The following is a 23,500-nucleotide window of genomic DNA, read 5'->3' on the forward strand; positions in this document are numbered from 1 at the left end:
TACGTGACTCAATTCCTGTATAACTGGTCACTGTATGAAAGATCAGCGATAAATTAATAGTCCTCAATGAGAGCCAGGTACAAAAAAAAAAAAAAATATATATATATATATATATATATATATATATATATATACACACACACACACACACAGTATATTGTGCCTGTGACCATGCTTCAGAGCGGATTTCAAATGCTAAATTCAAATCTGTAGATTATGCAGTGCAAGATAATTAGTAATATGATATGCCATATTATCATGGACAAAATTTTATTCTCTCCAACTGAACAATGCTTTCATTTTCATAAGTCTAAGGTAATGATCTGTCTCATACATTCTCATTAACAGTGAGATGTGTGTTCTCTCACTGAATTGAGCTATCTACCTGACAGGCAAGGTTGGTAACTTGCTAGATTGCATTAATTAGTGGAATATCTAACTATGTTGTCAGCTCAGTCAGTCTTAAGTAAAAGTGCTAGCTCAATTTAGAGAGCTAAAAGTAGTAATGTCTGATGACACCTAATCAAAGGGGCGTTTTCCTTCAAGTTTCCCCCATTTCATCCCAATTAGTCATTGGTGAATCCCATCCACAACAAAAACCAACGAGGTTAAAAGCTAACTCTTATTTCCCCTGTAACAAGTAAAGCTTGTCACCTCTTTTTTAAAAACCCGAACTAATTTTTTATATATATATATATATATATATATATATATATATATATATATATATATATATATATATATATACATACACTACCATTCAAAAGTTTGGGGTCACTTTGAAATGTCCTTATTTTTGAAAGAAAAGCACTGTTCTTTTCAATGAAGATCACTTTAAACTAATCAGAAATCCACTCTATACATTGCTAATGTGGTAAATGACTATTCTAGCTGCAAATGTCTGGTTTTTGGTGCAATATCTCCATAGGTGTATAGAGGCCCATTTCCAGCAACTCTCACTCCAGTGTTCTAATGGTACAATGTGTTTGCTCATTGCCTCAGAAGGCTAATGGATGATTAGAAAACCCTTGTACAATCATGTTAGCACAGCTGAAAACAGTTGAGCTCTTTAGAGAAGCTATAAAACTGACCTTCCTTTGAGCAGATTGAGTTTCTGGAGCATCACATTTGTGGGGTCGATTAAATGCTCAAAATGGCCAGAAAAATGTCTTGACTATATTTTCTATTCATTTTACAAATTATGGTGGTAAATAAAAGTGTGACTTTTCATGGAAAACACAAAATTGTCTGGGTGACCCCAAACTTTTGAACGGTAGTGTATGTTGCTCTCGAACCTGGATATACCTTTCAGCATTGATGGTGTCTTTCCAGATGTGTAAGCTGCCCATGCCACACGCACTAATGCAACCCCATACCATCAGAGATGCAGGCGTCTGAACTGAGCGCTGATAACAACTTGGGTCGTCCTTCTCCTCTTCAGTCCGAATGACACGGCGTCCCTGATTTCCATAAAGAACTTCAAATTTTGATTCGTCTGACCACAGAACAGTTTTCCACTTTGCCACAGTCCATTTTAAATGAGCCTTGGCCCAGAGAAGACGTCTGCGCTTCTGGATCATGTTTAGATACGGCTTCTTCTTTGAACTATAGAGTTTTAGCTGGCAACGGCGGATGGCACGGTGAATTGTGTTCACAGATAATGTTCTCTGGAAATATTCCTGAGCCCATTTTGTGATTTCCAATACAGAAGCATGCCTGTATGTGATGCAGTGCCGTCTAAGGGCCCGAAGATCCCGGGCACCCAGTATGGTTTTCCAGCCTTGACCCTTACGCACAGAGATTCTTCCAGATTCTCTGAATCTTTTGATGATATTATGCACTGGAGATGATGATATGTTCAAACTCTTTGCAATTTTACACTGTCGAACTCCTTTCTGATATTGCTCCACTATTTGTCGGTGCAGAATTAGGGGGATTGGTGATCTTCTTCCCATCTTTACTTCTGAGAGCTGCTGCCACTCCAAGATGCTCTTTTTATACCCAGTCATGTTAATGACCTATTGCCAATTGACCTAATGAGTTGCAATTTGGTCCTCCAGCTGTTCCTTTTTTCTACCTTTAACTTTTCCAGCCTCTTATTGCCCCTGTCCCAACTTTTTTGAGATGTGTTGCTGTCATGAAATTTCAAATGAGCCAATATTTGGCATGAAATTTCAAAATGTCTCACTTTCGACATTTGATATGTTGTCTGTGTTCTATTGTGAATACAATATCAGTTTTTGAGATTTGTAAATTATTGCATTCCGTTTTCATTTACAATTTGTACTTTGTCCCAACTTTTTTGGAATCGGGGTTGTATGTGTGTGTGTGTGTGTGTGTGTGTGTGTATATATATAAAAATAAACACACACACGTCCACAACTGACTGGTGTCACTGAGTCACTCATCAATATAACTGGGAAGTATTGAATGCCATAATGCCATTATTTTGTTAGTGTACTATTTACGTCTTTTCCCCCCTTTGTGTTTGACTTATGATATTCAAGAGAGGAAAAAAAAAATCCTACCATGTAAAAGTTATATTTTTGCAACACTACATTTCTCTATAAGGTTACAGTATATTGGCATCTGACAGCTAAATTCATAAATAATTTAAACGTACTGTCACAGATGACAGTAAAAGACCTTTTATTCCTCACAGTCAGTCATCGATAAGCTTATATGTACACTTATTTATCAAGTTAGTTTGAATTGTGACAGCTAGCTATCAGCATTCGTTTGGTTTGTATGGTCAGAGTTATTACCAGCTACATAACACTTGAGAGGTTTGGACTAAAACTGCCATTAGTTAGCCTTAGCTAATTCTCAAGCTCTTAAATGGTTTCTATGGTCAGAGTAATTACGATGGTAGCTAACATTTTGACAGATTAGTAATAAAACTGTTGTTAAGTGGGCTTTAGCTAATTACCGGTCTCTGAAATGTTAGCTAACTGGTCAGAGTGATTGTTATGCTAGCTAACATTTGAGATATTAAGAATAAACCTGTTGATAGGTTACCTTCATTAAAGTGCATATTCTGGACCAATTTCGGGGTTTTTTTATATGAAAGTATGTCCCTTTACACACTCATCCAGAAGGGTAATTTTGCACAAGGCCATCTGTCTACAGCAGAAAAAAATAAAATAACAAAACGCGTCTGGAAAAATCCCAAGGGAGTCTGGAGCCAGATTCGTGACGTCACCTGTGGAAGCGCCAGCAGGCTGCGCGAGCTTTGCACGGTTTCAGTGCACAGCCTGTGTAGACCAAGCGCTCCCATTTCTCTCTCATTGTCCGGTCTTTTGGAAAATGATGAGTACTAATCCCATCAAGATTGGTGTTGCTACACCCTCCTACGATACATCTGTTAACCATTTTAATAATTACACGATAACGTTGAAGAAATTTGCAGAAAACCACCAGGTCGTTTTCTCATAAACAAACCAGCACTGACGTAGGATTCAGAGGGAGGCGTCCCGCACGCGACGTCACAAAAATCAATGTTTGCCGGGAAATCCAAATGCCAAGTTTTTTCAGAGGCGGACCAATTCACCTCAAATGGCTTGATTTCAACAGAATTTTTCTGGTATTGCGCAAGGTAAAAAAATAAAAAATGCAGAGAATGCAGAATGTGACCGATATTTGACCAAAGTTTAAAGGGGTGTTCACACGGCAACTTTTACTCTGGTGTAGCACCGGGGCTGCCCCGGTAGAGCATTCACACGGTACAAAGTTATAGCGGTGTAGCCCCTGAAAGCTGCTTAAACCGGTGCAAATCTAACCCTGCTCGGGAGGTGGTTTAAGAAATTTACTCCAGAGTAAATGCTAGTTTGCGGGGCAGCACCGGTATAAAATGGGACATCTGAACGCTACAGGGGTAGACTCGCTACGCGTGACGAGAGTTGATTACATACGAGCAATGCATAATTTGCATCCTGGTATTTTGCGCTTCCAAAATGGCGAATATCAACAACAACAGAACTGCATGTCTTCCAGTGTTGCCAGATTGGGCGGTTTTAAGTGCATTTTGGCGGATTTGAACATATTTTGGGCTGGAAAACGTCAGCAGTATCTGGCAACACTGGTGTCTTCATCCACGTTGTTTTCCCGGCGCTTGGTGATGCCATGACAACCGGGAAAAGGAAGTACATTTTCACGCATGCGCATATTTCATTTCCGCATTATTGCCATCGCAAATGATAGTAATAATGATAGGAAATGATAGTAATAAAAAGAAATTATATCAAAACTTTATTACTATCAAAGGAAATGATAGTAATAAAGTTTTTGCTACTATTGCACGGTCGCAGAAACTGCCGTGTGACCGCAAGTGGGGCTGCACCGGTGCTAACACGCTTCTCTCTAGTAAGCAGGGTTGTGACTTGTGAACGCTGCGCAAAATTTACACCGGTGTAAGATATATCGCAACAAAATACATCGGTGCAGCATCGATGCAAATATGTGCCGTGTGAACACCCTATAATATAAAATAGGAGAATTACACTGATCTTGCTCCTGAATTTACCCATGATATGCACTTTAATGTTTCTTGCTTTGCTGGTAAAAGGGGCAATAAGTTACCATCAGGAACTAAAATGAGTCTTTTGAGGTTGCTTTTTATAATTCTGTCATTGTGTTTTTGAGGTAATAAATAAATAAATAAATAAATAAATAAATAAATTACGCTGTCTTCCAACTCCTACCAGAATATTTACTTCAGTGAGTAATTCCACTCTTAGTTAAAGAAAAAAATTTGGCTCATTTTACCACCTCCGCTAATCGATATTGAGACTAATCTCTTTGCTCTCACCCTGAGATACACTATATTGTGCTGTTATCTTGATAATATTTTATGCCATGAAAATAATATGCCATCCACTTCATCTGAGCAGGGAAGTCATTGCAGTGTATCACAGAGTATCAACATATCACAAAGCAACACAATCACACAACAAACACGGGCGTGCTTTGAAGGTACTTCAAACCAAATAGATCCTAGTGAGATATTCACTTTTACGTTCTTCATACTGAGCTGCTCTCTGCTTTTGCTTTTAATGGGCAGGCAGACACATTGCTCCATGCCCTGCTCATGGAGCTGCTCAGTCGCTGTGTGTGGATGTGTGGGGTGTGTGGGTGAGTGAACGAGAGCAGAGCTTTCTTTTTTTTCCCCCCAAGCTTGCTGTCACCTCCAGTCCTTCCACGTTTAGAAATAAATCTATTACTGAGTGCTTTTAAGGGAAACACAGTTCTCTCTCCATATTTCTATTTAACGTTTTTTTTTAAAATGAATTAATATGCTGAATGAAGTGAGGATACTCGTGCAGAGGTGAACAGAATTAGTTCTAACCAAACATTTGCTTGTTTGGCTGAATTTTTGAAAAGAAAGAAAATGTGAATTGTTTGAATATTCTGAAAAGGAGCAATTCCAAGGGTGAGTCAAATAAAAATCTTACTTCGAACTGTGACAAAGTGCCAACTCTCTCACAGAAAGCATACATACTTTTAAAATTATATATATATATATATGAGTGATTCCACGCTTATGGGTACTGAAATGGGGACATGAACTTATTCACCTAAAACCATTTCTTTTTTTACCATCAGGTCACAAAACATGTAATCTTTAATGTTAAAAGATAACTTTAATTTTCTGAGATGTAATAAAAACATATTTATATGCCAAAGTCAAGCCTATGAGTTCCAAAATGATGTCTGTTACATTACTTCTGTTACGATTGTCCATCTCGCGTCTGTTACAAATTAATTACAATCTAGCTCTATACCATGTTAATCTTATTGAAAGAATGTGTACGTTTATTCTACTACACATGTTTATTAATTATATTTGCTAAAACATCACCTTCCTATGTTTCAAAAAGTAATTCTACATTGTTAAAATTGAGAATATATATGTCCACAACACTTCTGTTACGTTCTGACTTTGGCATATAAATATGTTTTTATTACATCTCAGAAAATTAAAGTTATCTTTTAACATATCATTCATTAAAGATTACATGTTTTGTGACCTGATGGTAAAAAAAAGAAATGGTTTTAGGTGAATTTTTAAAAATAAGTTCATGTCCCCATTTCAGTACCCATAAGCGTGGAATCACTCATATATATATAAGTGAAACATATGAAAATGAGCCCATTATAAACTTTGCAGCCAGAACTACTGTCACTGCTATCCTTGACTTGCAAGTGACGTCAAAGCAAAATAGAAACCCGGATGTCGGTCATGTTGGTGGAGATACAAATGCAGGGTCAAGTGACATCCATACACTGTAAAAAATGATTTGTTGTTTTAACTTAAAAAAGTTAGTGCAAGGGTTGCCTTAAGGGCTGCCTTAAAATTTTGAGTTCACTGAAATTAATATAGTAAGTACACAACAATTTAACTTACTATGTGAATTCCAGTGAACTCAAAATTTTAAGGCAGCCCTTGCACTAACTTTTTTAAGTTAAAACAACAAATTTTTTTTTACAGTGTACAAAACAATCATGCGTGTGCAACTCTCTTTGTTTTTCCACTGCTTTAAGCTATGCCATATCTTTGTGCTGTATATAGTTGCGGTCACAACAGTACTCGTGACCGTGGCACGTTCCGATTTTTTAGAATTCCGGCCGTGATTCAGAAAAAGGGCGAGGAAATTCTGAGGCTTAGTACGGAGAAGAGACGAGGGGATCAGGATACTTCATCCAATGACCATTTCATTCAATGCCATTTCGTCCAATAGTTAAGACATTTCGTCCAAAGCCTTTTTCAGACGCACTATCAATTATTTTATATTTCAGGTATTCTGGTGTCCGCGAACAAAAGCCCCGTGAGAGCGCTGCTCCGCACCTAAAGATTTAATAAGATCCAGCCGGCTTTAAAAATTAATAACTCGGCCAATGGAGCTCAAAGCGAAGGCAATTTTTACATGCACCTCCCTCTAAGCCTCTCCTTTTGAAAGAGCATGGTCTCAGGTCGGTAGGACCGCGCCTTGGCCTGGTATTTGCGAACAAAGCCTCCGCAACAGCGCTGCTCTGCGCCTGAAGATTTAGCATGATCCAGCCGGAAACATAGACATGCAAGCGAGGAGCTTGTAATGACGAGGGAGTTAACTCACCCCAGGGTCAGCAAGTGGCACAGGCCGACGTGGTTACCTCCCTTAGGACACTCTTTAGTGTTGAAGCGCACGTACTATGGCACTTACTTGCTTTAGAAAAATGTGTTTTGCTTCGGTCAACTTCAACTGAGAATTCCTCCTTTTTTCGAACAAACAAATACCTGAAATGTAAAATAATTGATAGTGCGTATGAAAAAGGCTTTGGACGAAATGTCTCTTAAATATTGGACAAAAAGGCTTTGGATAAAATGACCTGTATTCGTACTCGATGGTCAGTAGAAGCGTCCTATCTTCAGAAGAGTCTGACTTTTTTAAATTATATGGGTCAAAAGCACACGTCTATCTTCTTTTTGTATCGAACCTTGGCTCGATCGTTCAACTCGTGGTAATACTGAGAAAATTCAGCACTGTTTACAGACACACTTTCAGTGGTTGTCATCCTAGTTGCTTTGTATATCCACCATCATGGCGGACGCTCATGACGTAGCACATTTTGATCACGTGGTTGCAAGTCATCTATAGAAAATATAATCAACACCTTCTGACCAATCAGAATCAAGCATTCAACAGTGCATATTTAGAAAACACAACAAGATGATTAATTGGAAGACCATTAACCAAAGGCAAACGTCCATGGGCTTTGGTCCAGGATCAGTCAGATAATGGAAAGATGCTTGAGGTTACTAAGTCAGCAATTAGATGCAAACCCCATGCCAGAACGTTTGGCGAAGCTGTATGCAGTTCCAGAATAGCAATATTATTATTAGAATTATTTCCATGTGTTGTGGTCAAATGAGACCAAAATCTTACTTTTTGTCCTTGAACCCCATTAACATGTTTGATGGACACAAATGTAAAGCACCTGATACCCAATGTGTAAAATCTAGTGGTGGATCAGCAATGCTTTCAGGCTGTTTTCCGGCTCGTAATCCAGAGGCCTTTATGAAGATTAATGGCATCATTATATCCAGGATATTTCAGCACACAACCCACAAGCTGGTTGCTACTGCTAGGATGTTAAGCCTTTCATCAAGATGACCAAAAACATCTCCACATCAGCACAGAAATGGTGGCCAGAATAAACAAACCAAAAAAAAAAACAACAACAATAACAAAAAACTGTCTTCAGTGTTGTGCAGGAACACGCTAATTAAGCACCATTCATTGGATGTGCTAATGCTTTTGGTGAATGTTGAATGAATTGATCAGTTCAAACGTGAATGTGAGGGTTGTTCACTCTGGTGAAAGAAAACAATGCTCACACAGCAGAATGTTCCTACCAGAAGGTGGTGGTAATGCACCGAAAAGCTCTTTGCCAACCGCCAGAAAACATCAGAACAACCATGGCACCTGAGGAACTGTGTTAGTTTGGAGGTGTCCTGCTTTATGATACAGTGGTAAAACATATAGTCGCATTGTCGTTTTTTTTTTTCTTGGCTTTTAAAATGATAAAGTTGATTGTAATTGTCAGTTTCACCTTTCCTTGCAACATCAATAAACCTGTGGACAAGGAGACAACTGTCTTCAAAGTCTTGGTGTTCGGAAGGAATTTATCTGATTGTTGAGTTATATACACAACATATACTGAGGATGATACAGTGAAACCACAGCTTTTAGCGGGCAAGAGAACCCAGTGCAAGCTGGCAGATTATAATAGCGCCAACACATGCAGCAAGTGCACCATGGTCAGACCAGTGTTTAAACAGAGTTACACCACCAGACTGTGCCATAGCAGCGGAAGCCTCTTCATTAAAGATGTGCTCCCACGCTTCATGTTCCTCAGTGCAATCAAGTGCATCATCAACGGAGTCTGCTGCAGCCAAGGCAAGAGCGAGAGCAGACGCAGCAAAAGCATGACTTTCGTACGCCGAAGCTACAGAAAGCTCACTTAGAAGCAACTATTGAAATGCTTAAGTATAACGAGTCATCAGGAGATGACATACCCCCCCAGCACCCACTTTTAACCCCACTCTGAATTTTCCTAAGTTGAATTGATTGTCATGGAAATACTGAAAAATAAAAATGACAGAGATCCCAAAATGTCAAAAGGCACAACTCATCTCGTCACTTAACATAACTGTCAGGTTTCATGAAAACAAAAAAAAACCTCATAGTTTTTGAGTTATGTTCCAGAAACTAAAATGTTTACAGACAGACAGACAGAGCGATAGCTATATCCCCCCGCATCATATGCCCAGGGGATAAAAAAGAGGCAGCTGCAGCCACCTCTGAAGCAGAAGCATTAGAAGTTGCTGTTGATGTAAATAGTGAGAAACGCAGTTGCAATTTAAACTCAGTTTCTATCAGGGCTTTGAACCAGAATTTTTTTCCTATTGGTTCGTTCCGAACAGAAACGGAATTTTAACGTTTCCGATTTTGGGTTCCACCATTAAATAGACGTTCCCGAACCGGTTAGAACAAAAAAATTTCGTTCCCGGAACGGTTAATTACGTTCCCTGTCAGCTGTTTAACAAATGGCTATAAAATTATGTCTCTGTCTCATCCAGCTTAAGCCAAATGTAGGCTAATTCTATTACAACCTTCATTAAATAAGACAAGAAATAATTCAAAACTATTATTATTTCAAATGTTGGCGATTTGGATTCTCAGTATGTCTTCCCATCTACACAAACAGAAAAAGTGCCAAAAATGAAAAGATAATTCGTTTAGTGTGTTACCAAAGGCTAGTCAGGCCCTATAGAGGGCTACCGCATGACGTCACCGCGCCGCGAGATTTTGTTAGGCGCTATATTGGAAGGCCAAGTACACATCTATGCAAGTACATACATACATAAAACAAACTACACCTGAAATGTAGCCAGGGCCGGTTCTGCCCTAATCTGGGCCCGGGTGCAACATCGCGCAAACCCCCCCCCCCCCCCCCCCCCCAAAAAAAAAAAAAAACCAGTCTAAATCAGGACAACCATCACATAACTATAACTATAAACATTTTATATCAACTATTTTAACTAAATGGGCTATAATAAATAAGCCTGCAGGCGGCCACGGCGGGCTGCCTCAGAAAAGTAACCATTCAATGACACCAACTGAAAGCCTGCAGCCACGGCGGGCTGCCTCAGAAAAGTAACCATTTGTCCTACCTTAAAACTCGTTTTGCATTTTCTGCCTCCTTTTTTGTATTTTCGACCCTCCGTTTATTTTCTTTCCTTTTCTGAAAACCCGATTTGTGTCCAGACATTTTGTTCTGCTACCAACGAACTAACTCGTCAGGTCTCGTCTCTCGAGCCCGCGATGATTCCCGTGGGAAGGGCAACAACTGATACATTTTTTACAAACAGCCAATAGGGAGGTTGCATCGTTCAGGCTCTTCTTTGCTCAGACACTCAGTAATTCACTTATTATCACATGGAGACGTGATAGCAGTCCACCTTCCCGCGCTCTCCATTCAGTCAGCGAACGTCACACAGGAAGTGAACCCCAGCGGGTCATAGAAACTTACGCAGGAGAAGAATGGCTTTTTTATTTGTAGGCTACGGAAACTTTGAGGGACGAAATAAAAACCGGTATTAACCGGTTACCATTATTTTTAATAAGCGTTTCTGTTCCGGAACATAAAAAATAATAAAGTTTCTGGTTTCGTTTCTGTTCCATGTGAAATAGAAAAAGTTCCCGGTTTTCGTTTTCGTTCCTTGAACCAGTTCAAAGCCCTGGTTTCTATCCCAATGGAAATCACGTGATGCACTAAACAATGTGTTACTGACCAAACCAAAGCACAAGAGACAGAACTCCAGTTATGTGATAATGGTGTTTCAGCAAAAAAGAGCCAAGCTGTAGCTACAGTGCTTCACCTTCACATCTCAAACCCGAAGCCAAATCTGTCTTTCCAGGCCAAATAAATACTGCTTCACCTCATCTTGCCTCACAGCAACTTTGCATCTATGAAGATGATGATCATAATTCACACAACAGGTTTGAGGATGACCATGTTATGTGCAACACGTCAGACCTCACAATGACAATGGTCATCCTCCTGCTCCCTTACCTTGTCCCATATCTTCAAACTCCAATAATGGCAGCACAAACATAAATGACTTTGTGAGATATCTCACTCAGCATGAGCTTGTGGCTACAGGCTTACTTCAATTTAATAACAAACTTCAGAACGACAGAGCGTGGAGATGCTCCTTTTGGACTGAAATTAGTGGTTTAAATCTGACACCAAGTGAGGAGATGGGTCTTCTGCTTAAGTGGCTTGGCAAGTAATCAGCACAGCACGTTGAACAGATAAGAGCAATACACATTAACCATCCAGAAGCAGAACTGGCGATGTCATGGGACAGACTCGAACAAACTTATAGCTCAACAGAAGTGATTGAAGATGCTCTGTTTAAATGAATTGACAATTTTCCAACAATAACAAACCAAGATTATTCTAAATTAACAAAGTTGAGCGATTTACTGATGGAACACCAGTCATCTCAGGACAGAGGAGACTTGCCTGGCCTCTCTTTCCTTGACATGGTAAAAGGCATCAACCCAATGGTACAGAAGCTCATCTGCAAGAAAGGTGGGTATCAGTTGGTGTATTCTACAAAGCAGTAAAATCATGTTTCCTATCCTTGCTTTGCCGACTTTGTTAGCCAGGAGGCTAGGATTAGAAATGATCCAAACTTCAGCCTCATTTCTCACACAGACATGACTCCCAGGACTGAGATGACAGCTTGGAAGCCAAACAAACATTGAGAAATCTCTGTCCACAAAACAGATACATCCTCCAAAGCAACCTCTGATACTGGTGAGCCCCCAACGAAATTGGATGACCGCAATAAACTGTGGCCCATCCACTGAAAACCACATCCTCTATGTAAATGTCATGCCTTCCAAGAAAAGCCCTTTGAAGCCCTTAAGATATTTTTAAAAGAGAACAATGTGTACTTTAAATGCTGTTCATCATCATCACATATCACAAAGAATTGCAAAATCAAAGTTCAACGTACAGAATGCAAAAATGGAAAGACACTATATAGCGCTTCACCCTGGACAGAAGAGACACACCCTGCTCCTGAGCATGGCGGGGAAGAGGAGGAAGCTTCACTTCAATCTCATGTTACCACCAAAAGTCTGTCGCAGAGCTCTGACAGACCGATCCTGCTCCAAAATATGTCTTGTAAAAGTATACCCAATGGCCACAGAGACAAAGCAATACAACTGTATGCGATCTTGGATGAGCAGAGCAACAGGTTGCTAGTTCACTCACAGTTCTTTGAATTATTCCATGAACAAAGTCCTGTCACTTCCTTGAGAACATGTGCTGGAGTAAAGGAATCAGCAGGAAGAAGGGCCAGTGGGTATGAAGTGGAATCCCTGGATGGAACTGCCCGCATCCCATTGTCAAGCCTTATAGAATGTAATGACATTCCTAATAACAGGGATGAGATCCCAACCTCCACTGTGGCTATTCACCATGAACATCTAAAGTCAGTGGCACACCTCATCCCAGACATCGACCCACAAGCCCCAATTATTCTTCTCCCGGGCCAGGACGTTATCAGAGTTCATAATGTCCATAAATAGGTAAATGGCTCACACAACCTTCCCTATGCACAGAAACTGGATCTGGGGTGGGTCACTGTAGGCAATATATGTCTGGGTAGCATCCACAAACCGTTGGCAATCAACACCTTCCACACAAACACCACAGAGCTAAAACACTCTACTCTCTTTGATCTGTGCCCTAGCATGTTCCATGTTAAAGAAAAATACTGTGACATCCAGATCACCAGTTACCCCAACATATTCTATGGCTGAACCTACCTGTGATGCTGACCACCTGGGGTGCACTACATTTAGGCGAACCAAGTCTGATAACTCGGTGGCTTCTTTGATTCAGGATGCTACCTTGATGAAAATAATGCATGAAGGACTATGAAAAGATTTAAACAGCAGTTGGGTAGCACCATTACCCTTCAAGAGTCCACGCCCATGGTTTCCCAACAACAGGCCATAAGTATAGAGATGTCTCATGTCTCTCAGGCATAACTTTGAGAGGAAGCCTGAAATGAGAGACCACTTCCTCAGTTTCAAGGACAAGATGTTTAAAAATGGTCATGCTGAGTTAGCCCCTCCTCTCAGTGAGGAAGAAGAATGATGGTACTTGCCAATATTCTAAGTGTACCATCCAAAAAACCTAAGCAAATCTAAGTGGTGTTTGATTCTCGTGCCCAATCCAATGATGTAACACTCAGCAATGTGCTGTTTACTGGAACTGACCTGAACAACACACTGCTCAGGGTACTGATCCATTTCAGAAAAAAAAGCAATTGCCTTTACAGCAGACATAGAACAGATGTTCTATTGTTTTTTTTGGTAAGGGAAGATGATAGGAACTTCCTACATTTTCTTTGGTTTCAAGACAGTGATCTCTCCAAAGATATTGTGGATGATCGCATGAAGGTCCATGTCTTTGGTAAAAGTCCCTTGCCTGCAGTGGCCATTCATGGCCGACACCAGTCTGTTCAGGTCAGTGAGTTCCACGTTAATCCTGATGTTAAACAGTTTGTGATATGCGACTTCTACATAGATGATGGTCTGAAGTCCCTGCCTACAGTTGAAACTGCTGTAAACTTGCTAAAAAAAAAAAGAGACAGGACATTCTCTCCAAATCAAACTTGAGGCTGCATAAGAATACAGTGAACAACAAAGAAGCCATGGAAGCTCGTCTGTCCACAGATCTTGCAAGTGACTTTAAAGACCTGGACCTTGATGCAGACATGCTGCCAGTTCAGCGCAGCTTTGGGCTCAATTGGAACGTCCAAACAGACTGTTTCCTTTTCAGTGTGTCTGAAGAGATAAGGCCTTATACTCAGCAGGGTGTCTTATCCACTATCAATAGCCTGTATGATCCACTTGGATTTGTAGCGTTGGTCACTATCCAAGGCAAAGCTATTCTGAGAAAGCTCACCACTATGAACGGTGACTGGGATGCCCCATTACCTCAAGAAATGGAGAAAGCTTGGATGTCATGGAGAGCTTTGTCAGAGCTGTCCAATCTTTCCATCTCCACAGCCTATACAGAAACATCGCCTGCAGCAGCTGTCAGAAGAGAATTGTGTGACTTCTCCGATGTGTCAACTAAAGCCATCACTGTAGTGACATATCTAAAAGTCTCCGATGCTGCTGGGAATAATCACATTGGGTTTGTGATGTGGGAAGCCAGAGCACACAGTACCGAGACTAGAACTTTGTGCAGCAGTGCTTGCTGTTGAGTTACAGTAGCAGACTTAATCTCAGCAGAACTAGACCTTCAGGTCGATGCTACTGTATAACCTACTACTCAGATAGGAAGGTGCTTCTGGGCTACATTTGTAATGAAACCAGGCACTTTTATGTTAATGTCAGCAACTGGGTACCTACATATTCAAAGATGCTCCTGTCCAGACCAGTAGCACTATGTGCCAACAGACAGAAACCCTGCAGATTGTGCAACACATTCTGTCCTCACAGGCCACCTAAAAGACAACACTTGGCTGAGTGGGCCCAAATTTCTCTCCATACCATATCTGAGTATCTCTTATGACCTCGTTGATCCAAGTTCAGACCCAGAAGTTCAGCCTCTCGTATCCACTTTAAGCACCACAACATTATCCAAGCAGCTTGGTTCCCAAAGATTTGCCAAGTTCTCTTCTTGGAAGTCACTTATTCAGGCAATCATTCACCTTGTTCACATAGCCTGGCTTTTCAAGGCAATCCAGAAGGACAAGAGTGCTTTAAGGGCTGGCATTACTGCAAAGCAGAATTCACTGTTGAAGAATCCGATAAAGTTTCAGCTATTGTCTTCCGAGCAGTACAAGAGGAAGTCAATGGTCAAGAGATCAAATGTATCCAAAAACAAGAGGAGATTCCTAAAGGTAGTCCTTTCAGAAATCTGGACCCCTTCATTGATACACATGGCCTTCTGAGAGTTGGGGGCCATCTCCCCCATTCAAGTCTTGATCAGAATGAAAAGAATCCCTTGATTATCCCTAACCAGCATCATATTGCAGCTTTACTCATCAGAAAGCACCACGAGGAAATCCACCACCAAGGCCGACACTTTACAGAAGGGGCTATATGTTCAGCTGGCTTTTGGATAGTTGGTGGGAAGAAAAGAGTGAGCATCATCATCTACCAATGTATAACTTGCAGGAGGCTCAGAGCTCCACTTAGCTTTCAAAAAATGGCCAAACTTTCAGCAGATCATCTTTCGAAAGAACCTCCCTTTATAAATGTTGGATTAAATGCGTTTGGCCCTTGGAGTGTCTCCTCATGCTGGACCAGAGGAGGCTTGGCACAAAGTAAACATTAGGCCATAATTTTTACATGTATGCACATAAGAGTGGTCCACATCGAAGTCATAGAATCCCTTGACACATCCAGCTTCATCAACATGCTAAGGCGTGTCCTTGCTGTGTGTGGGCCAGTCAAACACATTCGTTCGGATCAGGGCACGAACTTCATTGGTGCCTGTAAGGACTTGAAGATACCTTCAAACATTGTCAAGACTTACCTGTCAGACCAGGGTTGCACTTAGACCTTTAATCCTCCCCATGCATCCCATTGCGGTGGAACCTGGGAAAGAATGATTAGGCTTGCAAGGAGAATTCTGGACTCAATGTTCCTCCAGCTGAGAGACAAACTTACCCACAAAGTGCTGGTGATCTTCATGGCAGAAGTAGCGGCGATTATTAATGCCAGGCCTCTTGTTCCTGTGACAACTGACCCTGATGATTCATTTATACTTACACCAGCTGCCCTCCTCACAGAAAAAGTGAATACTGTTCCTGCTCCAGCAGGTGAGTTTGGAGTTGCAGACCTCTACAAGTCCCAGTGGCAACAAGTTCAGCACCTGTCGAACAACTTCTGGGACTGATGGTGGAAGCAATTCCTTCCCATACTACAGCCACGCAAGAAATGATAGTCTATTCAACCAAATGCCAAGCAAGGAAGTGTTGTTCTCCTCAAGGACTGCCAAGTAGCAAGAAATGAATGGCCTCTTGGACTGGTAACATAGACTTTCCCTCGTAAAGATGGGAAGGTGCACCAGGTTGAGGTGAAGGTTAACAAACCAGGAGAGACTACACTCTTTCTTAGGCTTGTTACAGAGATAGTACTTCTTTTTCCTTCAGATGTTTAAGTAGATGGAGTGTCGGGGATTTGGTGAGTGACGTGCAATCACATCAAGCGGGGAGTGTTTTGTTATAACTAAGTTCATGTTAGATGTCTTTTTTCGAAAGGAAGAAGTCTTAATATTAAGTGCTCCATTTTTTAAGAACAAAAGGAGGTTTTATGTGTTTCTGTATTTTGTTGTGGTCACTTGAAGCATCACAGGTAGTTATGTCATGTGATCAGTAGCAGATATCAGGAAGTAACCGAGCATTGCATAGCGACACATTTTCTGTTGCATCGGAGACATTTCAGCAACATTTGCATCCATCTTGTGCCTTTAGTAGCATCATGGGTATTGTTATTTTTATCATTATTTACAATCGCTGATTGTTATATTGAGGACAGTGTTATATTCTGTGAAGTTGGAGGCTAGAAATCTACCGGGTTACTACTGCTAGTGTTTACTGTTGCTAGGCCATTGGAAGTTCATATGAGAAACATTACAAGTGAATGAATGAACAGATGGTTAATTAAATTTTAATTTAAATATTAGCTGAAGACATACAAACTGTAATAGTAAAAAAATGAGGATTTAATCCATGACAGAGATTAAGTTTTTACACTGTACATGTTAAAAGCAAGTCTTTACGCAAGCAAGTTGATTGTGCTTTTTATGTTTTGGTTTCATCTTTCCTTGTAATGTCAATAAACCTGTGGACAAGGAGACAACTGTCTTTAGAGTCCTAATGTTAGGAAGGACTGTCTGACTGTCAAGTTATATAGAGAACATAATACCAAGGGCAGTACCGGGACTAAATCTGAAAGGAGTTGTTCAACGAGCATACGGTCAGATGTCCACAAACTTTTAGCCATATAGTGTGTTTTTTTTTTTTTCACATGCACAACATTTGACAAATAATTCCTTCTTCTAGAAAACAGCCTAAGCATTGGCAAAATGCATGAATCCAGTTGGTTGAAGTAAAGCATTTGATAGTTTTTGGTCTAGAGCTTGATTTGGGATCGAGCCTCTTAAAATTGTATCTTGACTCGATCTCAGCTAGTCCTGGTAATGGACTTGACAATAGTGGTCTGAAAGTGCATATCACGGGTAAATTCAGGAGCAAGATCAGTGTAATTCTCCTATTTTATATTAAACTTTGGTCAAATATCTGTCACATTCTGCATTCTCTGCATTTTTTTTTTTTTTTACCTTGCGCAATACCAGAAAAATTCAGTTGAAATCAAGCCATTTGAGGCGAATTGGTCCGCCTCTGAAAAAACTTGCCATTTGGATTTCCCGGGAAACGTTGATTTTTGTGACGTCGTGTGCGGGACACCTCCTTCTGAATCCTACATCAGCGCTGGTTTGTTTATGAGGAAACGACCTGGTGGTTTTCTGCAAATTTCTTCAACGTTATCGTGTAATTATTAAAATGGTTAACAGATGTATCGTAGGAGGGTGTAGCAACACCAATCTTGATGGGATTAGTACTCATCGTTTCCCAAAAGACCGGACAATGAGAGAGAAATGGGAGCACTTGGTCTACACAGGCTGTGCACTGAAACCGTGCAAAGCTCGCGCAGCCTGCTGGCGCTTCCGCAGGTGACATCACGAATCTGGCTCCAGACTCCCTTGGGATTTTTCCAGACGTGTTTTCTCATCTCATTATCTCTAGCCGCTTTATCCTTCTACAGGGTCGCAGGCAAGCTGGAGCCTATCCCAGCTGACTATGGGCGAAAGGCGGGATACACCCTGGACAAGTCGCCAGGTCATCACAGGGCTGACACATAGAACCATACACACTCACATTCACACCTACGGTCAATTTAGAGTCACCAGTTAACCTAACCTGCATGTCTTTGGACTGTGGGGGAAACCGGAGCACCCGGAGGAAACCCACGCGGACACGGGGAGAACATGCAAACTCCGCACAGAAAGGCCCTCGCCGGCCCCGGGGCTCGAACCCAGGACCTTCTTGCTGTGAGGCGACAGCGCTAACCACTACACCACCGTGCCGCCCTCAGACGTGTTTTTTTTTTTTTTTTCTGCTGTAGACAGATGGCCTTGTGCAAAATTATCCTTCTGGATGAGTGTGTAAAGGGACATACTTTCATATAAAAAAAAATGAAATTGGTCCAGAATATGCACTTTAACTTCAGACTTATTAGAGCCTCCTTTGTAAATTTAAGCTTCATTTTAAGAGAAAGAGGCCAAAAATTCTGGACACAACTACTGTATATGTCAAAGGCACTTTTGGGTAAAGACATTGGGATAAGGATTGGACAGTTGTCAATTTTCCAGTGTTGGGCCCTTGAGCAAGACCATGAACCCTCAACTGCTCAGTTGTGTCCTGTCTTAATTGTAAGTCACTTTGGATAAAAGGGTCAGTCAAATGAGATAAATGTAAGTGACACACATACACACATGCATAAGCACATTCAAGGGGGAAATGTGAAAAGGCATTCATGCATGTTGTAAATCCCTGATGGAATAATTACCTCATGTTCACCCACACAAAATCCCCGAGTAGAATGCCTCCAGAGGCAATATGAAATCCACTGAGGGTTGGCATCAAATGGAAATAACTTAAAACAGAAACCCTAAGTCAGCCATGCTTGTCTTTTAAATCACAAAAAAATATGTATTTTAGTGCTTTAATTATTGAACTTCTTCATTTTAAATTAGACCAGATGCTCATTTTTGAACACAAGCAAAAATGCAGTCTATTACCAATTTATGAGATGAGTAGCAGGCTCACACGAGCGTTATCCATGATAAATAAATAAAAGCTTCTACTTTAAATGACAAGACCTGCATTGAGGTACATACTGGTATTTTGAGTTTCCTTACCAGGATACAATAGAAGTCAAGGTTAGTGCTCATGAGATAACATATCAGGATATAAAAGGCTGGTAAATTGAAAGAGCTATCGGTGTGACCTCAATAAAAATCCCTCTCTCCTCAGTAATATATCCTATTTTCACATTAGCGCACACACGCTCAGACTCTGTGCCCCCCCGCCCCATGTTAACCTATCTCACCAAGGACATTACTACAGTGCTGAGTTGTACTCTTCCAATTACAGTCTGAGTGAATAGAAATAACGTGTTCATCATTTTAACATATTAATTGTCATGAAATGTGTCTGTGTTAACGAGGCTTTAACTGAAATGAAACATTTCAGTGAAAGTATTATCTGGTCAGAAATAAAATAAAATAAAAAAAATACAGCAAAAGACAAGAAAAAAAGGAAAATAATAGAAAATAAATCCAATTCAAATTAATTAAATGAAAAGAATGTGAAATCAAACTAAAAAAAGGAAAAGAAAGAAAAATTAATTAAATACAAATGCGTAAAAGAAGAAAAACAAAATTAAACGATATGCTGAGCCAGAAAATAATACCTGTTTATTCAACTTAAGTCGTGTGAAATAAAAGGAAGCACACACAGGAATAACGTACGTGTGTGTTTAGGTTAGCGTCCTACAGGTACATGCAGCTGTGGATTATGAAGATTTTGTCGGAGTGGTGCGTTAAGATTATGATAAATGGCCGTGTCCATCAAGCGGAGCTGTGGCCAGCAAACAGATTGGGTGGGAAATTCTACTGAACGTCACAGCAGATGAACATAAATGACTCGCGCTGAGGCCGGACTCTAAACACACCCTCGCTGTGAAGGACACTGACTGGCCTAATGCTCTGATCTCAGCCCCAAAATGGCTGACATTCATACAATGTTATCCATCTGCTGATAGATAGATAGATAGATAGATTTTTTTAAATTCTCATTCAACATCAACAGTGAAATCAGTAACAGGTGGTGTAAACGTTCGCACCATCTTTGAGGGATCTGAATCATAACAATGCCACAGCCATCTGTGTCAGGAATTCCAAAAGAGCATGCGAAAAAGTAAATAAATAAAAATGAGAAATCAGTCACTGTGAAGCTTATGAATTTTAAACCAATGCGCTGAAAGACAAACATGATTCCCATTCTCAATGCTGATTGGGTAGAAGGGGTTGATTCAAATCACAGCTTTGTATTAACGCTCTCGTTATAATATTTTTTTTTGTTTCTATAGTAACAACTCACTCACAGGCATGTGTACCATGGATGCTTCATATATTCTAAAAGAGCAATTCCAGCGTTATGGACGTGACACTTGAACTCAAAATGGCAACAAATGACCCAGTGCATGTTTTATTGTCTCCCAGTATTTAAACAGGTGTTGCATATTTTAAGGCTGTACCATACTGGAGGAGTGATAGAACAAGAACAATTCCCATAGTACATCTAGGGCATGCCAGAAAATGCCAATAAAAGATGCGTTATGGATGTGACAGAAAAAGTATCACTTTTCTTGGGTGACTGTACGTTTTTATCAAACTCTATGAAATTGTAAACCTAATGTCGAAATGGAGATATCCATTTGATAGAGGGGTCCAAGGTGAATATTAAAAAATCTTTGTTTAAAATATTTTGTATTTCATGCAGAGTTTCAGAAGGAAAAGTCAGCGTTATGGATGTGACGAAATTCCGTTATGGATGTGACGCGTCTGAAATAGACATGGCATATGTTTAGAAAATCAGCAATTTAACCACCATAACCCTTTGAAAAACTCTCTAAATATCAGCTAAAACTATCAAAGTTCTTAAATAATATTTAGGATGGCCATTGTTTTGCTGTTTTGTGGATTTTAGCATACATTTCTGTGGCTTGTGGCAATAATATAGAATTGTACATGATCAAAGTTGATTTTAGCTTGGGGTTTACATTATAAGAAAGAAAGACTGACAGGGACATATTAGGTTAGTTACAAATTGGTTCAACTTATTCACATCTGTAAAATACAGGCCTAGGTGATATCTCTGGGAGTGGTTTTGATGTATTACATGTTGCTTTATTTTTGCATGGTGAGGTTGACATTTACATGGAATTGCCCAAAACGAATAAAATAATTAATTGGGGAGGGGGACCATTGTAATTGCACAAAAAAATGGGAGAATCTTCAGCACAAGGATGTTCTAGTTTCTTGGTAGCATTATTTCTTCCTTTGTATGATTAACTTGAAGAGAAAGGGGGGAAAAAGAGGCTGGTGATGGAACAGGATTTATAGCTGTTGTAAGTACTAACAGGAACTAGCTTGTTTTGTGGATGTTCCACAACATTAAATATGATGTGGCAGATCCAATTTGGACACCCTGTCGATGATTATTTCGTACTTGTTGATGATTTTATACTGTACATCACATGCTTGGAAGAATAAACTTTATCCATCCATCCATAACCGCTTATCCTGTGCAGGGTCGCATGCAAGCTGGAGCCTATCCCAGCTGACTATTGCCCCTTTTCCACCAAAGCAGTTCCAGGGCTGGTCCTGGGCCAGTGCTTAGTTTGGAACCGGGTTTTCTGTTTCCACTGAACAAAGAACTGGCTCTGGGCCAGAAAAACAGGTTCCAGGCTAGCACCAACTCTTTGCTGGGCCAGAGGAAAGAACGGAGGGCGGAGTTGTTAAGACCAACAACAATCGCAAGACCGTGAAGGGTCGCCATTTTTAAGCGATGAGAAGCAGCAGCTGTACAAACGCGAAGTCATCCATTATTCTTGTTGTTGTTGCTGCTGCTTCTTCTCCGTGCTGTTGTTGCTTCGATGTTCACGCCAAGGTTTATGCAAACGCAGCGACGTAACTGATGTATACAGTGACGTAATGACGTGGCTCCCCTTAGCACCACGAGCTATGGAAAAGCAAACTGGTTCTCAGCTGGCTCGCAAGTTTAACAAGTTGTGAACCAGCACTGGCTCCGAACCAGCCCTGGAACTGATTTGGTGGAAAAGGGGTAGTTGTGTGAGAGGCGGGGTACACCCTGGACAAGTCGCCAGATCATCGCAGGGCTGACACATAGACAACCATTCACACTCACATTTACGGTCAATTTAGAGTCACCAGTTAACCTAACCTGCATGTCTTTGGACTGTGGGGGAAACCGGAGCACCCGGAGGAAACCCACGCGGACACGGGGAGAACATGCAAACTCCGCACAGAAAGGCCCTCGCCGGCCACGGGGCTCGAACCCGGACCTTCTTGCTGTGAGGCGACAGCGCTAACCACTACACCACCGTGCCACCTGAATAAACACAGTCTCTCTCATATATATATATATATGAGAGAGAGAGCGCACGCGGGGGATATTACATGGTCACTTGGTGGAATACAGTGGTGTGAAAAAGTGTTTGCCCCCTTCCTGATTTCTTATTTTTTTGCATGTTTGTCACACTTAAATGTTTCAGATCATCAAACAAATTTAACTATTAGACAAAGATAACACAAATAAACACAAAATGCATTTTTTAAATGAAGGTTTTTATTATTAAGAGAAAAAAATCCAAACCTACATGACCCTGTGTGAAAAGTGATTGCAGTTATTGGTGCTACCGGTAAGGGTGGCCCAACCAGTTATTAGGTTTAGGGGGCAATCACTTTTTCCACACAGGATCATGTAGGTTTGGATTTTTTTTCCCTTAATAATAAAAACCTTCATTTAAAAACTGCATTTTGTGTTTACTTGTGTTATCTTTGTCTAATATTTAAATTTGTTTGATGATCTGAAACATTTAAGTGTGACAAACATGCAAAAAAATAAGAAATCAGGAAGGGGCAAACACTTTTTCACACCACTGTACAGTATATATTTCACGAGTGAGCAAAGTGAATGAGTGAAATTTTTCAACATGAGAAGATAAACTTCATATCTTCACACCACCGTGTAATGTTCTTTATATCATATGGACACATCACAAAACAAACAAACAGAAAAAAAAAAACACAAGTTAGTCAAAATAACTTTAATTTTGAACCAGTTCCCCATTTTGACAACACGCGTCGAGTCAGTGGGAAAACAGTGGGAGTGACATTAATGGAGTGAAATATCAGGAAATATGTTACTCAGATCCGCGATGTATTTCGAACGAAAAACGCGAGTTTTTCAACATGAGAAGATAAATTTCATACCTTCTAGCCAATGTTGATCTTTTTATTATATAGACACATTCACAGGCGGCACGGTGGTGTAGTGGTTAGCGCTGTCGCCTCACAGCAAGAAGGTCCGGGTTCGAGCCCCGTGGCCGGCGAGGGCCTTTCTGTGTGGAGTTTGCATGTTCTCCCCGTGTCCGCGTGGGTTTCCTCCGGGTGCTCCGGTTTCCCCCACAGTCCAAAGACATGCAGGTTAGGTTAACTGGTGACTCTAAATTGAGCGTAGGTGTGAATGTGAGTGTGAATGGCT

The 23,500-nt window shown here is 40.6% G+C and overlaps 1 protein-coding gene across 1 annotated transcript in view; it reads right to left on the reverse strand.

The window, feature by feature from the left end:
• The window catches only part of adgrb2 (adhesion G protein-coupled receptor B2), an 836,040-nt gene that overhangs the window by 706,497 nt on the left and 106,043 nt on the right, over positions 1-23,500 (reverse strand). The window lies entirely within an intron of this gene.

The sequence above is a fragment of the Neoarius graeffei genome, chromosome 22 (assembly GCF_027579695.1).
Source record: "Neoarius graeffei isolate fNeoGra1 chromosome 22, fNeoGra1.pri, whole genome shotgun sequence".
Classification (NCBI taxonomy): Eukaryota; Metazoa; Chordata; class Actinopteri; order Siluriformes; family Ariidae; genus Neoarius; species Neoarius graeffei.